Here is a 17,533-nt window from a genome sequence, read left to right as displayed (position 1 = left end):
TTATTCAGAGGACTGGGAGGTGGTGTTCCTGCAGGTTCCTTAGTACTCCTATTTCAAAAATGTCTGTGCAATTGTTGACTGATAAAATGGAATAAGGAAGACTTCAACAAGGATCCCCCTGTGCTTTTGCTCAGAGTTTGGCTCAATGTTGGAAGATTGTGTTTTCCAACAAGCGTTTAAAGCCAGCACTGTGAGAAGTCCACAACGAGAAAAGGTCAAGACCCTCTCACCCATGTCACTGTGTGGGAGGGTGTGGATCAGCGTGCGTGCCACGACACAGGTGCTCTCTGACCTGTGGGTATATTCGAGCCGGCTGCCTTGGGAAGCCTGATAATGCTGTCTCCATGCTCCAGCTTCAGTTTTCTTATTGATTAAAAAAAACACCCTTGAACCTCCAAACTAGATTATGTCATGTTAGGCCCACAGCCACAGCAGCAGGCAACTAACTCAGCACCCCATTATAAGGCTCAGAAAAAGACCACTGACCTGTAGGTATGACTAGACTCGTTCTGACCTTGTCCTGGACACAAAAGAGGATATTCTGTTTCGTTCTTCATTCTATAAAAAAATTTCCAGAAAACACTCATTAGTCATGGTCACTCTAGTTTCAGACACAGCTGATCAGCAGGGAGGTAATATGCCCCTTGGATGCCCCCCACCCTTTCCCAGTGCCCTACTGTCTTAAACCTGGTGGGAATATGGCAGGTGTGCTCAGGTGGGGTGGGCACAATGAGAGGTTGGTGACTCTGGGTGTTGCTCCATCTTCTCCGGCACTTGCATATTTTAATAGCCAAAATGACAGAGCACAGTTAACATGAGCACCACACTTTTATGGGCTTCTTAGCTCTTAGTTGACTCGATGCTTCTGAGTGGCGTGCTTTCAGAGGTCTAAGTGTAGGCAGAGGGACAAGCAAGAGCTTCCTGTTTGGGCGCTGAGGTGTTCTCAGTCTTCCTCCCACCCTCCCCTCCGGTCCACACCCTTAGAAAGAAAAAGCAGATGGAACAATGGTGCGGGACTCTTGACAAAGCATCAAGTCCTCAGTCTCCCCTGTATCATTCTTGCATCCCTCACTCCTGCTGATTCAGGGTGTGAAGTTCGGGAAAGAGGGCAGAGGAGAAAGAGGGCGTGAGAAAGCTTGTCTTCAACTGAAGATGCTCTGGACTAATTTCTCCCCCTTGTCCTTGAGAGGCACGATAAAAGGACATGAGAAGATGGGGAAACGCACCACAGTTTTGTCTCCATTTTGAACAGGGGGTGAGAAACTGAGGCCACCAGGCTTATGCGTTTCTGACGGGCAATCTCTGAGATTTTCTATCAATCACAGATTGAGAGGGTTCAGGCAGGTTTTGTAAATGTTTTTAACTTCACTTTGATATTTTGTTTTATTTATTTCAGGGTGCTTTTCATCATTTGAGTGGTTTTATTTTTAAAATTTTTTAAAAAGTTTTTAATTGAATCACCTCGAGATAGAGCATTACAAAGCTGTTTATGATTGCATTTCAGTCACACAATTTTCCAATACCCATCCCTCCACCAGTATAATTTCCTAGCACTAGTGTCCCCAGTTTTCCTCTTATTGCTTCAAGCCACCCCCACCCCTGCCTGCCTCTATGGCAGGCACCTCTCTTCTCTCTCTCCCTCTCATTTTAGGCAGTGTGGTTTGCAAGATAGAAGCTACAAGGTTATCATGTATATTCCTTTACCTACGTTCAACACTCAGTTCTTGTCCAGAGTGATAATTTCCAACTAATAGTTAAGATGGACTCTCCTTTATCTTAACTACCATCCATCCCCCACACCCTGTGGTAATTCCCAGTCATTGACCAGTCCTCCTGGCCCCATTTTACCTAGCCTTGGATATTAGTTTTGTACTTTTTTTTTTTTGTATTTGGTCCACCCAGCAGTGTTCAGAGTTCACTTCTGGCTTTGTGCTCAGGGATCACCTCTAGTGGGGTTCAGGGACCTTAACTCCAATACTCTCTCTCTGACACCTTAAATAAGTTTTATTCCATAGTTAATGCTTTTCATTTTCTTGACTCCTTTGAAGGGCTCAGACCAGTCAAGTGAAAGGTGATGCAGTAGGTGGCTGTTCATAGCACTGAGCTGGGGGTGGCAGGAGTGTGGAGATCAGGTGAGTGGGCTTAGAACAGAGAGCAGAGAAGGAAGGTTCCTTCCCATGATACCAGAGGCAGCCAGAGCCTTTTATAGGCTGAATGACTGAATGACAGGTGGTTTGAAACCAGGAAGTCAGCGTCTCAATGAGTGGGGTGGGGCTCTGCATGGGGAAAACAGCAAATGCTTCTCCCTGCTGGACCCCAAACACAGAATTCTAACCCACTGCTCCTTTTGGGTCTGATTTGGAATTTATGACCACCCTGTCCTCCTCAGGTGGAGGTCACTGTGATGAAAGGTCTGAGGGACTCCCGTGGTGATGGTGGAAGAGTCATGTCAGTGAGACAGACTGCTGATAAATGGTGGACAGAGGCTTCTATATGTCAGGTGGGGACACAAACAAGCACCTCTTCTCCTGGGCTGTCAGAGGGAAGAAAAAGAGATCAGTTGTGGGCTCAAGTCATAGCTTGCTATCACCATTGCTTTCATCCTTGGGACTCGCCAACAGAAGTTCCTGTAACCACAGAAATAAGCTCAATAACTGCACGGGGGTATTCTCAGAGCTCACTGTGTCTTGGTGAAGGAGGTTGCCACCATTTGGAACATTCTTTCCAAATAATGCCTCTGAGATGGGTTCATTATCCTTAAAAAGATGATATGGTCATAGAGGTTCTTAGGTGCATTTTTTTCTAATATGTAAAGATTAGAAAGAGTTTTTCTTGAAGGATAAAACTAGAGGCATCTGGGACCTGAGAGATAATACAACAGGTAGGGCATTTGCTCTATTTGTTTTGTAGGTGGTTGATGCTGCTGGTTTGATCTTCAGCACCCAATATGGTCCTCTGAGTCTGCTAGGAATGATCCCTGAGCACAGAGCCAGAAGTAAGCCCCAAGTACAGCCAGGTGTGGCCCATCCCCACCCCACCCACTCCAATAGAGGCATCTGGTTGATTTGTAGCCAGGGATTGGGGGAAGATACTGTTTAGGCATGGATGGTAAGAGCAAAGGAAAATAACAGAGAAAGGATGCAACAGAATTCCTGTTGGTAGGAAAGTTAGACTGCAATGGACGGTATCCCCATTATTCCAAAGCAGAAGCTTCCGAAATGGTCGGAGTTGGGTAGTTATCTTAGGGAGTCTGGGAAAGATATTTACCATGAATTTACATGGAAAATATTTTGAGCATCCTCAGCCCTCGGACCTAATCAGTCATAGCAGATAGTGAGGAAAGACTGTAGTGAGAAAACCTTTTGATGATTATTTAGGACCTAGACTCACCTTGTCCCTGGAGGGGAAGTGCTCTAGGTTTCAGCCTAGAGGAGAGCTTCCCACCTTTCAAACTGTGATTCCTGGGGCCAAGGATATGGCTCAAGTGGCAGAGCACATGCCTTATGTGAGGCTCCAGACAGTAGGTCAAATGTTTGCTATGGCCCCATAGCAATAAAATAAAAGTCAGGGACAAGTGGGACTGTCCAGTCAAAGCCAACCTCCAGTTCCTGAGCCAGGGTGAAGGAAGGTCACAGGAGTCCTGAGCCATGTGACAAAGCAAGTGGGGCAGGAACCACAGAGCCATGAAAGAGCTCGGTGATGGCTTGTAGGTAGGTTGGCAGCTGCAGCGGGTCTGGTCATCCCCCATCCCCAACTCAACATCAGACCCCCTGGCTTCCTTATCCTACTGGCCATAGGTCAAGTTTGGCTGCAGGGTGAGTCCCTGACCTCAGCCATGCAGGGACCCTCTCTCCCTGATGAAATCAGAGTCCACTGGATACCCCTATGCCCACTCTTGACACTCAGACACCCAGAGCTCTCTCAGGCAGCAGATGTGGACTCATGGATATTTTTCTCAGGATGTTAGCAGGGGGGAGGGTCCTCAGAGGCTGCTCAGGGACAGACACACTGAGCATCCATGGGAAATCCACTCCCTTTGAACATGCCACCCTCACCCTGTCTTCCACATTGTTCAGAGGGAAGGTCAAAATGCTCACGGAACGCAGAACCTGAGTGCAACTTGCAACCAACCAACAGAGCTATTGCTCAGAGCCACTTCCATCAGTCTGAGCTAACTCATGAGATCCAGGGCTCTCTCTATGAGATCCCTGCTAGGCCACTCTCCCAAAGCTCTATTCCCTCCACATTTGTCAGGTTTTACTAAGAAAAAAATGGCAAAACTTGCCATCCTTTGGGATCAAGTTTCCTTTGCAGTTCTCTCCACTCCTGTCCCCCGAGTCCTATGGCCTGGAGATCTGACACGACCTGTTCACCCTAAGGGGCCAGGGATAGAGGCTGAGGCTGGGCTCCTGGATCGTTCTGCTCCCCTAGTTAACATCTGTTTCTTCCTGTGCCGACTGTTCCCAGAGAGATGAAATCTGCTGACAGAGATACTCAGCTCTATTGGGGTGTGTTGCTCAAGATTTTCCTTTGATTTAAAAATGGAAGAATCCTTCTGATCACAAAAGTGTCCCTGAGGAATGAGCATGAGGAAATGCCCCGGCATGGCCTGACCCAGAAGTGTCCTGACTTGCAGAAATGCTTCTCAAATAGGCTTTGTAGGCAGTGCTCAACACTTCCCTGCTGGAGCCGGGGGAAAGCCTCAAATGACTTGGGTGCCTCCTTTGCCTGCTGGAACCCAGAGTTACATCCCTGGCACCTTATGAACCCTGAACACTAATGGGTAAGATCCCCTAAGTCAAAACATTTACCTATTTAAAAAGGAAAAGAGTCACTTCCCCAGCATAGCAGACAGCCAGCTTCCCACTCCCTTCAAGTGCCAGAAGCGCCTGCAAAAGAACAAAAGTAGCCTATGAACTCAGAGACCCTTGGGTGCCACAGAGATGTCTGGTAGCATCTGGGGTGCACCCATGGCAGGAACTTCCCTTTGATTCCTGGGAGCCTGAAAGGAACTAAGGAAAGAACACCTGTGTATAAGGCAATGGAAATTCAGTTTATCCCAGGGATAGCAATGACAAGGAGGCTGATCCTGCGTCTCCAGATGCTCACTAAGTGTGTCCCTGGATTATGGAGGTAAGGGCAGGAAGAGTGGGCTCAGGGGCAGCCTGAGGCAGGGGGTGACTTGGACTAGGTCACTGTCTTCTAGTTCCCAGAGAAGGCCAGGAAGTTGGCAAGTTGCCAGGTCTCCGCTGTCTTCCCAAAGTACCAGACTCAGAAAAAAGGATGAGCTCAAAGATATTCTATTTTACTCCTGCTACAAAGCACCTCCTTAGCCACTGGCTTTTAAAAACGCCTGGAATTGGTAGCAAAATGAACTGCTCTAATTATCTAGGAATTTGATAAACTCGTCTCACATTTATCTGAAAGAATTTAAGTTGCTTCTGAAATGCACATGAGCCTATATATGGATCCTACATGCCAAACAAGCCTCAGTCGGGTTGATGCTGCTCTCAGAAGCCTTGTCAGAGACTAAGTATTGATTCAAAGGAATCAAAGCTCAAAAATTTAAGATAGTGCAACACCAGCTAGGAAGATAATGAGAACTACCTGTCCCAACCATTTTTTTTAAAGCAAGTAGGCTCAATTCATGGATTATAATTGGTAAATTTCTTTTTCTCTCCCCTCCCCTGGTTTTGTTTTTAGCCCACACCTGGCTATGCACAGGGGAAACAGATGGGTGCTTTAGGGATTGAACCCGGCTAGGCTGTGTTCAAGGCAGGTGCCTTACCTGTACTATCTCTCCAGTCTAGAGTTGGAAAATCTCTGAAAGCTAAAGCTTTGGTGAGAAAATTGGGGTTTAGTCAAACATAACCCTAAGGCTGATTCCTCACTCAGTGGGTTTCTGGGAAGATGGGGATGGTGGCCCCTCTGAGGGAGTCCAATCAGACAAGCGCAGGACATAAATGCTGGTAATTAGTGGTGAGAACAGTTGGGCCCAGCATAGCTCACTTGTATCTTACTGATGCTTGATACCCATTTTGGTCACCAGGAGATTAATTTTTTCACATGCCCCAATAATTCCTGCCAAAGTTTCTTTCTGCTTCAACATCTAAGAAAACTGGGCTGGTAACTACAAAATGGAACCAAGAATTCAAGAAGCCAACATGATGCTTGGAAGTGCTGAGATCTAATTCATAGGTGGGTACATGCTGCCCTGAAGGGGAGGCCAGTTTAATTCACTGGGCTTTATACAGAGTCTCTCTGCAGAGGAGGGCTGGATGGAAACAAGCGTTATCACCTACACTACCATCACATTAACCAGAAACACCCAGTTAAAGTTTTGGTCCAGGGCCTAGAGAGAGTGTATAGGGGATAAGTTGCAGGCCTTGAATGTACCCAACCCTGGCTCTGTCCCTGACACATGTCCTTTGAGCAGTTCTGGATGCTGTGGAGGTCCTTGAACACTACGGAGGTGACCTGGGCAATCTCTAGTGCCACAGGTCCCAGGCACCACTCCACCTTTGCACCCTAGAACTGAACCACTGGCCCGATTGGCCAAGAAACATGAGGAGTGTCCCCTGGGTCTCCTGATCAATTTGTGGGAGACTCCCTACTCTTTGCAAAACCAAAAACAAAGCTCTTGCTCCAAACAATGAGCTTCCCAACAGACTAAAGAAGAGGAAGAGAGAAAGGAGTCTATTACATCTGCTTATGCTGAGGAAGTGAAGATTTAAATCCTTGGGCAAACAAACTCTGCTAGCATATCCTATTCTTCAAATGCACCCCACAAAGGGACTTCAAAATGCCAAGTTGCTAAAGTGGGGGGTAAGAGAAAGAAAGAGAGAGAGAGAGAGAGAGGTGCATGTGTGAGCACGTGCATGCGAGTGTGTGTGGGGTGTGTGTATGTATGTGTGTGTGTTTCGAGGGTAGATGAGATAACTGGCTCAGCCTGGGGTCTTTTCAGGGCGCACTTTCTGTTGGGATGGAAAGAAGGGAAGAGTAGGCAGGGCACAATTGTTCAGAGACTTGCAGCAAATATCCCTGAGCATTGAAAGCTCAGATCCCAGCCATGCAGCTGGGCCTCTTTCCTTCCACGGAAATAGAATCTGCCTGACAAAGCATACTGAGCCCAGAGAAATCCTCCTACAAGTGGACTCAGCTCTTGGAAATCACAGTTTATGCTTAGAGCTTAATGAACAACAAAGGGTCATCTTGTCTTGGCATCCTGATTTTGTCTTTGGTTCACTTCCAATCTGGGTGATGAGGAATGGATGGGTTGGAAAGGGATTATGGAGCAATCCGTGCCCTCCCCTGCCCCTCAGGAAGAAAGCCCCCTCCACTCTTCCCCCACGCCTCAGTCCTGGCTGTGGGACTGAAACTACAAGCCTGCAAGTGCCATTAACTGACATTCATCAAAACATTCGCCATTGTTCGCAGACATGAGCAGCCAAGAGGTGGAAATTACTTGGCATTTCATTTTAATCTGTATTGAAGACTTGCCTGACAAAACATATTAGGTCTAAGAATTGTTGGCTAGGGAGTAAAGCTATGTTTATGGCTTGCCCCGTATTTTTCTGTGCTATAGGAAAGGAAATGACACTTTTGCTCGCCTTCCCACCCTCTGCCCCTTCCCAGTCCCATCTCACGGTCTCCTTACATGCCACCACACTGAATTTTCCCTCATGAGCGAAGCATTGGTTTCACAGGGTCTATACAAATGATAATAAACATTCTGTGTCTGTGCACCAGCATCTGAGATTGAAACAACAAAGCCAACCACCAACAAAACCCTGACAAGGTCTGCCTTTAATAGGGTGTTCTCACCCTGATCTTCCTGGGGCAGCACTTGGCATCTAACTGCAGGCCCACAGGAACTGTGTGCTTCTCTGGAGAGAGACCAAGGGAGAATGCCATGCTAATGGATGCACATAATTACCAGGCTCCATTGCTGCTCCCTGCTGAATTCTGACAGTGGCTTAGTAGATCCTGCACAGGAAGAACTTGCCATTACACTTTTTTTCTTTGGCTTCCCAAGAGTGCACTTTTATCTTTCAGGACACTTTCAGAGTATAAAAAAGTAATATATAAAAAAGTAATAATACGGGCCTGCTGTAATAATACAGCAGGTACGGTGCTTGCTTTGCATGGGGACAAACCAGGTTTGAGACCTGGTACCCCATATGGTCCCCCAAGCCACCAGAAGTGATGTCTGGCATAGTGAGGAGGAAGCCCTGAGCTCCACTGGGGACTCCAACACCAATAATAATAATAATAATAATAATAATAATAATAATAATAACAACAATAATGTAAAAAAGTAATTGCAGGTCAGCACAGAGAGAAAATGGTTTATTCTTCTTTTCTTGGTTCTCTCTAGGTTAGGAGGGGGTGCTGAAGGTAGGGCATGAGGATTGTGGTCCTTTAGGGTGTTGCAACTGCCCAACTGGGGAGCAGAGTTGCAGGAGAAATGGTGGTGGGCCTGGAGTAGGGTATCAGCAAGTACTTGCAGGGACACCTGGGTTTTGCCAAGTTTATGATTGTGGGCGTTGCACACTGTTGCTGTCATAGAAGGCAGAAGAGACGGGGTCAAATCTGTGCACTGAGCCATTCAAGGGTCTGGTTATTTAATTAACTTTAGTTTTTGAAGGTCTCCCACTCCCACGTGGTACTCAGGAGGCGCAGGGGCCCTTCCTAAAGATTCTTTTTAACTGGCTTGTGGTTTATTGTGAATATGGGAGAGGTGTTACTTGGGCACTTTGGTACCAGGGATAACCCAGCCACCCAAGCAGTGTTTGGGGGTCTATAGAGCAGCACCTAAAGTTGCTTGGGGAACCATGTGGTACCAGGGATTGAATAAGGCTCTGCCACATGCAAGGATGACCCCAACCTCTTATCCAATAAACTTTATTTCTAAGCTCTGAGGCATTGCAAAGCAGGAAGGTTGACAGTCACATGACCAGTCTTTCCACAGAAGCCTCTGCAGTCCCCGCTTAGAAGTACCAAAGCAGGGCTTATTCCAGTACTTTCACCAGGCCTTTGTCATCTGTCTGATTTCTGGAATCAAGTGTTGAGAGGAAAGAAAAGAACAAAGGTGCTTGGTATAGGTTCCTATGGAAGGTTCCAGCCCAGAGGGAAGCTTCCAACCTTTCAAACTGTGATTCCCGGGGCCAAGGATACGGCTCAAGTGGCAGAGCACATGCCTTATGTGAGGCCTCAGACAGTAGGTCAAATGACTGCTATGGCCCCATGTCAATAAAATAAAAGTCAGGGACAAGTGGGACTGTCCAGTCAAAGCCAACCTCCAGTTCTTGAGCCAGAGTGAAGGAAGGCCACAGGAGTCCTGAGCCATGTGACAAAGCAAGTGGGGAAGGAACCACAGAACCATGAAAGAGCTCGGTGATAGTAGGTTGGTGGCTTCAGTGGGTCTGACCTCCCTCCTCCCCCCTTGCTTCCTTACCCTACTGGCCTTAGGTCAAGTTTGGCTGAAGGCCTGGGAGTGTGCTGAAGAGTGTGTGGGAGCTGCTCTGTAGCAGAGACAATAAATAATCTACATCATAAAGCAGCCTCAACAGGCTGGTCCCTGAGGAAAATAATCCATGGGGGTGGGTTTGGGGGTGGGAGGGGTGTCTGAGGTCATTAGTCAAGTCCTGGACAGGTGCAGAGCTCCTTTCTCAGTGTCTCAGTGTCTCAGTGCCCTGATGTATTCAAAGCTCACAACTTCTTAGCCTCAGGACATGACGTTTTGATGAGAGGAAAACTAACACCTACACTGTTTTCAGTCATCATTTCAGTGTTACCTTTTGACTTGAAAGATAAGGGATATGAAGAGAAACTTACATATGGCCTGATTTTAGGAGCAGATGTGAAGGGAATGGTAATCACTTGCTAAAAGTTACAATCACTTGTGTTAAGTACACGGCACAGTTACATCTTGTCTAGAAAGCATAAGCATGGCTACACCCATTCTAAATTTGTAGATAATGTTGATTCTTTTTCATAAAAATTTTTGATTAAACAGATAATCAGGCTCTATTAGCTTTCCCTTGAATGAAGTGTCCCACTACCCCTATCTACACCAGAAATTAATTTCTGATTATCAAATGAAATTATTCTTCAGTTTCAGTCTCCAAGTTGAGAAGGCAAGATGTAAGTGACTTGTCACCAAGAAATCCCAAATAACATTTCCTTTATATCTTCAGTACAGGTCCAGGTAGCCAACTGGTCTCTCCCACATACCCCTCCTGAGTCAAAGGGAAAAAACAGAAACACCAGAGTCAGAGAGGGCATCTCCTCCCCCCAGAGGACAGTCCGGGGTAGTGGGGTGAAACCAGAATCTTTTCCCATTTTCTTTCCTACAAGCCCCTTAGTTTCTCACAGGCACGTTCCCATTTGTATTCTTCCTGTCTTCACTCACGGAGTATCACAGGATTCTCCACTGGTGAAGCCTGTGATAGTGGGAATCGGATCTGACTTCCTCAGCTCAGTATCGCTAGCTCTATGAGACAGAGAGTAGATACTCAAGATGTGCTTGGCAGGAAGGAAGGAAGGAAGGAAGGAATGAGAAGCAATATCTTTGTTCTACAGAACTGCTCTTCCTCACCTTCCTCTTGACAATTCCTTGGCTTTGCACAGAACAGGAGCATGAGAAAGCTCCTTGTGGAAGTCCAAGGAGAGCAAGACAGAATGTAGCTCAGAATTACAGCCGAATTATTTATCAGAAGGATGTCCTACATTTCATGGCAAAAAGGCTGAGGACCGCAGCATCATAGCCTAGAATAATTTCTGTGATGTTTCTGGACTGCATTTTTGTGAGAATAACTTATGAAAAAAACTGTAAGTAACTGCAGAAAGATAGGAAAGGGAGAGGAGAAAGTATGACTTGTAGAAATGCATGCGATCGGGCACTAAGAACAGGCTTGCAAAAGACAGGCCAAGCGGAACTGCATTTTGCTGTCCAGAATTCTAATGTGTGTGTGCCTGTGAGTCAAGCAGCAGAAAAATCAGCCGGAGAAGGCTTAGACATGAACCTCCTCAATTCCAAGGACAGGGGACAGTTCTGTGAATATTTCTTCCCAATTCAACCAAGCGTAAACATAAATTCTGTCTTAGAATTACACTGTTCCCACCCAAACATTTTCCTAACCCAACTCATCAATGAAAACCTATGTGTGGAGTAAGAATTCACTTGAAGCTGAGCCGGCAATAAATTTAATTCATTGACTAAAAAGTGAACTTCCCTTTTCAAAGTTTTGCTTACTAATTTATTTGCATTCCCAGGGAGCTGACTCATAATTCTCAGTCCTTAGCCTTTCAAGCATTTAAGTCAGCCTTTCCTTAGTCAAGAGCTAAAGTTGGTATCAGTCAATATACTCAACTTGCTGAATATTATAATAAAGGTAGATTATTTAAAATGTTATAATACAATTTTGCTAAAGTCTGTGGCCTTTTCTGAGTTTTGCATCTCTTATATTAAAAAAATAGAGGAGATGGGGGGTGGGAGGGATACTGGGATCCGTGGTGGTGGGAAATGGGCACTGGTGGAGGGATGGGTATTTGATCATTGTATAATTGAAACCCAAGCACAAAATTTGTAAGTCTACAATTGTACCTCATGGTGTCTCACTAATAAAATAAAATAAAATAAAATAAAAATAGAGGAGAAAAACATGGGTTTCAGACTCAAGTATTGGCTTTATGATTTGGGTGTGAGTTGCCAGACACTGTGATAGAAAATGCCTACTATGTGCTGGATGGTGACGTGATAGGGGGTTGAGGGTTCCTTGGAACAGAGTACTTGGGGTGGCAGACTTCCCCTGCTCCCAAGAGCTACACATGATGCTACCATATTTTGAGGTGACTGCACTTTGGAGTTTGCTGTCTTCTAATGGATGAGACTCTTTCGCTCTAGATTATCCAAAAGAATGTTGCATTTAATGATTAAAAGTTGTTTTCATGTGAGAACCTGAGTGATAGTACAGTGGGTAGGGCACTTGCCTTGTACTCAGCTGACCTGAATTCACTACCTGGCACTCTGTACAGTCCCCTGAAGCCTTCAGGAGTGATGCCTGAGCACTGCTGGGTATGGCCCAACACTGCCCTCACCTCCCAAACTGTCTTCATGTAATCATGAGGAAACATCAGAAAAACCCAGATGAGAGAGATTCTTTGTTCCTTAAGAACTATCAATTTACTGAAAAGAAAAAAGGTTGGGGAATTTAATGATCCCACTATTGGGACAAATGACAAAATAAAATTATTGATCATGATGCTGCACCAATACAATAAATAAAACTAATAAAATTCATCAATACAATGATTTTTTAAAAATATGCCATTACATTGTTGTCTGCTTTGGATAAATGTATATACTTGGTTATGTTTTCAGGAAATATAGTTTAGGAAGAATGTGTACATATGAATATATATTTGCCTACATATACACACATATATGCATGTGTTTATTTTATATTTTGTATTATTGTATTTGGGGGGGTGATTTTATATTTTTGTTCTTCATTTTAGAAATATGCCACCTGAAATGTATAAAATTGTGCTTCTTTTTTCCAAGGAGAACATAGAGTAATATTTGAGGTAACTGACAACATATTTAATGACCACTTACCAAAGTATTTCTTGAAACTCTAGTATTACATGATACTAGTAATCACATTGTGTGGTTCATAGTTGTGAACCATTTCATATTTGTCAGTTTTTTTTTCTGAAAAGCCTCATTGGTGATTATTTTATAATCACTTTTATAAAACACATTTCATAAGAAAATGAGTAAAAACCGATGATTTATACATTTCTTCCACGAGTACAATATGGGTACATTTTTCATTTACTTACATAATGCCCTTTGTCTTTTTAATCAAGTCAGAAAAATTAATTCTTGGTTGTTAACAGACATTCCTCATATTCCTGCTCCTACTGGCAATTTTGGAGGCTTCTGAGACTTAAGTACTTGGGCAGCCTACCTATCACTTATATCTGGTCAGTCATCTAGAGGTTCGCACTCTTAGCAAGCACTGTCAACACAAATATTGTCTATTTGACAGGAAAACACTCTCTTCCATTCAAGTGGCAGATGATCAAAAGGATGCAAGCAAGAATATTTTGCTTGGCATGTGGCCTAAAAGTTCTAAATTTATGTATTCTATTTCTGCTTCTTTCTCAGATTGGATGAGTTACTAGGCAACTGAAGTATTTAATTTCATTTGCTAATAGTTACATTTTCATAGAAGCATCTAGTGTGTATGACCAGAGCTGCCAATACGAGCGCTCAGCCTCTGGGGGCCTGCAGGCCTCACTACTTCTGTCTTGTTACAAACAAGTTAATACTCACCCTCTTGTACTTGATTTACTTGGTGGAAAATGAATGTTTCCTTTGGAGTCATTTTCAGAGAAAAGTGGTTTAAAAAATTTTTTTATAAATACATTTTTATTTAGTTTTTTTAATCCAAATTACCAAATACGGCTTATTTACAGGAGGTAAAAGAATTCTTGCATTCTATTGTTCAGTGAAAAACACTGTAAACTGTTGACTCTCACAGGCACACGGAGGAGTGAGAGGAGAGAGCTGGCAAACAACCCTTGGCTTGCCCATCTCGACAGAGAAAATATTTTTGTTCTTTGTTTTCCTTACTCAAAAAAATAAAAAAAAGACTTGTTAGAACATCCTCAACCTAGATCCTAAAGCCAGACTTCTGGTGGGAGGTAGAGGACTAAGCACATACATTTTTTCTCTCTCTCACTAAGAAAAAAAAGAAATGCTTAGCAGTCCTGGAAAGGCACTTTCAGTGCTCCAGATAGACTCTAATGAATGCTTTGGAGACCAATACAGGTAGGTCAAGGGGTAGAAAAAGTAGAAAAGTGGAAACAGCTACTCAAAATAAGACCAGAACTCTACGTGGCATCAGTCTGCATTTTTCAAATGGTGTGCCCTAAAACCTCCGTATTTATACGGAGAAACGACAGGTCCTGGGCACTCACAGGGGACTCAGTTACAAGGTTTATTCCATACACTTGACCAGACCTGTCCACGCCTCTCCCAGGACACAGGCCAGTTGCTCTGTGCAGGCTTGACCCTGTGTATGGGGTGGAATGGGCTGTCCTCTGGGCTGGCTGAGTTAAAAGTGCACAAGCTCCCTCAGCAGACAGAGCTAAGGCAAGAAGAGGAAAAGAAAAACAACACCTCTCAGAAATGAGCTGTGGGAGCTGCTTCCACCTGGGCCCTGGGGAGCCCCTGAAGGTCCCTGTTGGTCCGTGGCTTTCTTCCCAGGAAACCTGCTGCCACACACCCACTGGACACATGGTTCTTAGGGCCCCTTTCCCATTTGGAAGGGATATCTGCAGGGGACCCTGCTGAGGACTGCTGAGCAGACATGTGGTAGTTAAGAGACATGTGTGGAACTATCTGACACGATAAAGAGGAAAGAACCCAAACTGGAATCCAATGTGGAGAACAGAACATGCACCCAGGCATACCCATGATCCCTATCTTCAATGAGAGAGTGAATCTATCAACCCTAAAAGTGCAGTGACCGCAGAGCCAGAGTCTCTGAAAGTCAAAACACGTTACCACATGCCAACAAGTTTGTCTAGCTGCAAGTTACATGTTAACCTAGTTAAAATTTTATTTAAAATATAATTTAAACTTTAATATATACTTATATATTATATCATATAATTCATATAGATATCCACTATTATATATTTATAATGGATATAAATTATATCACCTATTATTGTACTTTGGGCTGGAGCAATAGCACAGCAGGTATGGCATTTGCCTTGCACGCAGCTGACCCGGGTTTGATTCCTCCACCCCTCTCAGAAAGCCCAGCAAGCTACCGAGAGTATCTCGTCCGCATGGCAAAGCCTGGCAAGCTACCCGTGATGAGTTCGATATGCCAAAAACAGTAACAACAAGTCTCACAATTTGTTGTGAGATGTTACTGGTGCCCGCTTGAGCAAATCAATGAACGACGAGAGGACAGTGCTACAGTGCTATTATTATACTTTAATTCTCATTGTATACTCTGCTTTAAACAACTTAATAGGAACAGGGAACAACCCAATATTACTGACCCCAAGGCCCCATAGGAAGTCTGAATTTCCAGCAATACCCAATAATAAGGACTCCCATTTCTTCCTTTACATTGGGGTAGTGTGTGGGGAGGTCACCTGGAGAGTTAGGAATCTCAACAGTTGTAATGAGGCAAGACACATCCTCACATTTAGGTGTGGGCATAGAGTGTGTAGAGAGCTGTGCCAAGTACTCGAAACTTTGCAGCAGGCAGCATCAGGCTCAGTGGGGAGCTGGAACCCACTTATATGCTGCAATAATAACTGCCCCAAGGCATACATAGAGATTGAATGGGCAACCTGGACTTCTATATTCATTTGACTACATCAAGTCAGTGCCATCTTTTTTCCTACTAGAGCAACACTAGAGAAAGCTGCCTTTCATATCCCTAAGTACCCAGGTTTCAGTCAAGTCTCTTACCCAGAAGTAGAAAAATCTTCAATCAAGGCAACCAATCTATGCCAGCTCTAAGATGTCTGACACCAATTTTAAGGCTGCCATTCTAGAAGCTACCACTGCTTCAATAAACAATCAGAAACATCTTTGAAACAAATGAAGACACACAAAGTCTCAGCAAAGTAATAAAAACAAATTGAACCCAAGAGAAAGTTAAGGACTCTATTATATATTTACAGAGATGACAAAAGTCAATGGGTTCAGCTGAAGAGTAGGACAGAAGAAAGAAACTTGTAGACAGAACAACAGAAATGACCCTAGCTGAAGGACAGAGAGTACAGATGGGGATAAAAAGAAATGGAAAGGGACTTGTGGGGTCGTGACAAAAGTCTCAACAGTCAGGTCTGTGGAGTCAGAGAATGAAAGGAGAAAAGGCAGAGTGGAAATGTACCCAGAGAAATAAAAAAAATGAGAACTACCATCGTTTGATGAAACAAATAAAATACATTTACTGAGACAAAAAAAGAGTAAATCTCAAATGGGATAAATCCAAATAAATTTAGAGACTGGAGAGATAGTATAGAGGTAAAAGCATTTGATTCCTAGCACCCCAGATGGTCTCCAGCACAGCCAAGAGTGATGGTTGAGTACAGAGCCAGGAGTAAGTTCGGAGCCCTGCCAGGTGCGGTCCTCAAAACAAAAAAACAAAAACACAAAAACAGCCAAATAAGACAGCATAGTTAAACTTCTGGAAATGAGAGATTTAAAAATCTTGAATGCACTGATGTTGAAATAGCACTTTTTTGGGGGTAATTTCCAAGAGCTCAGGGGGGCTGGGAGTGAACTCATGGTGACACTCAGCCTGGTTATATGGTTCAGAGATTTAGTGCTTAGGCACAGCAATGTGGTTTTGCTCAGATTAAGTGGTGCTAAGGGTCACCGGAACCATCCCAGTGGTCCGGAGGGGCCACGTTGACTATACCTGGTGGTGCTCAGGGGATCTTTCAGTGACGGAGATCAAACCTGGGGCCATGTGCATGCTAGGTATTTGTGTCCACCCTTTGAGCCACCTCTCCAACCCCTAACACATTATTTTATAAGGGAAAATGATGGGAAGGAAAGCAGGTTGCATACTGGAACCATGGAGGTCAAATTAAAACATATTCTGATGAAAGAAAACTAAGAGAATTTGTTACCAAGACCAATCCTACAAGAATGGGTATAAAAAGTTCTAAATGTACAAAGGAAACAGGAAAAAAAATGAAGGACCTTGGAACAGCAGAGGAAGTACAATGAACAGCAAGTTAGAAGGCTCTGGGGAAGGTTCAGTGGCAGAGTGTCAGGCCTTGCAAGCATGAGACCATGAATTCTACCCCAACTGCGGAGTACAATCCTGCTGGCACCGGTGCTTGGCATCTCCAGCACACAGCAATCAAGTGCGTACAAGCAATAAAGTGTGCCACCTGCTGAGCACTACACCAAGTGTGGAAGCTCTGCCACCCTTGTGTGCGACTCCTCACCTCCCTCAGTCAATGCAACAGTAAAAACAAATGGAAGGAAAGAGAGAGTAGAAGATCGAATGAAAATAAGGGTATCCTCTGAAAACTATCATTATGAATTCAAACATTTTTGGGTTTTTTTTTTTTCAAGCACACATTCACCCTGTTGTGCATGGTAAGCCTAGGCCAATCCAGTGAAAGATGGATCTGGGATGTAAAGAGTCCTCACATGCTGCGGGAAAAGGCAGCTCAGATAGACTACCAAGTAAAGGGTGCTAGGAGGACTAACTCGGGATGGGAGATGTGGGCTGAAAGTAGACTACAGACCAAACATGATCGCCACTTAATACCTCTATTGCAAACCACAACACCCAAAAGGAGAGAGAGAGAGAGCAAAGGGGAATGTCTTGCCACAGAGGCGGAGTAGGGTGGAGGGGATGGGGTGGGGGTGGTGGGAGGGATGCTGGGACCATTGGTGATAGAAAATGGGCACTGGAGGAAGGATGGGTACTTGATCATTGTATGACTGAATCACAAGCATGAAAGTCTG

The 17,533-nt window shown here is 44.4% G+C and overlaps 1 long non-coding RNA gene across 1 annotated transcript in view; it reads right to left on the bottom strand.

Moving 5' to 3' along the window:
• Positions 1–486: 486 nt before the first annotated feature.
• The window catches only part of LOC130037806 (uncharacterized), a 116,342-nt gene continuing 99,295 nt past the window's right edge, over positions 487–17,533 (bottom strand). The window contains exon 4 of the long non-coding RNA XR_008794496.1: positions 487–558. This is a non-coding gene — a long non-coding RNA (uncharacterized LOC130037806). The remainder of the gene's footprint in view (positions 559–17,533) is intronic.

This window comes from Sorex fumeus, unplaced genomic scaffold (genome assembly GCF_029834395.1).
Source record: "Sorex fumeus unplaced genomic scaffold, SorFum_2.1 ptg000072l, whole genome shotgun sequence".
Taxonomy (NCBI): Eukaryota; Metazoa; Chordata; class Mammalia; order Eulipotyphla; family Soricidae; genus Sorex; species Sorex fumeus.
This window is presented reverse-complemented; position numbering and strand designations above follow the sequence as displayed.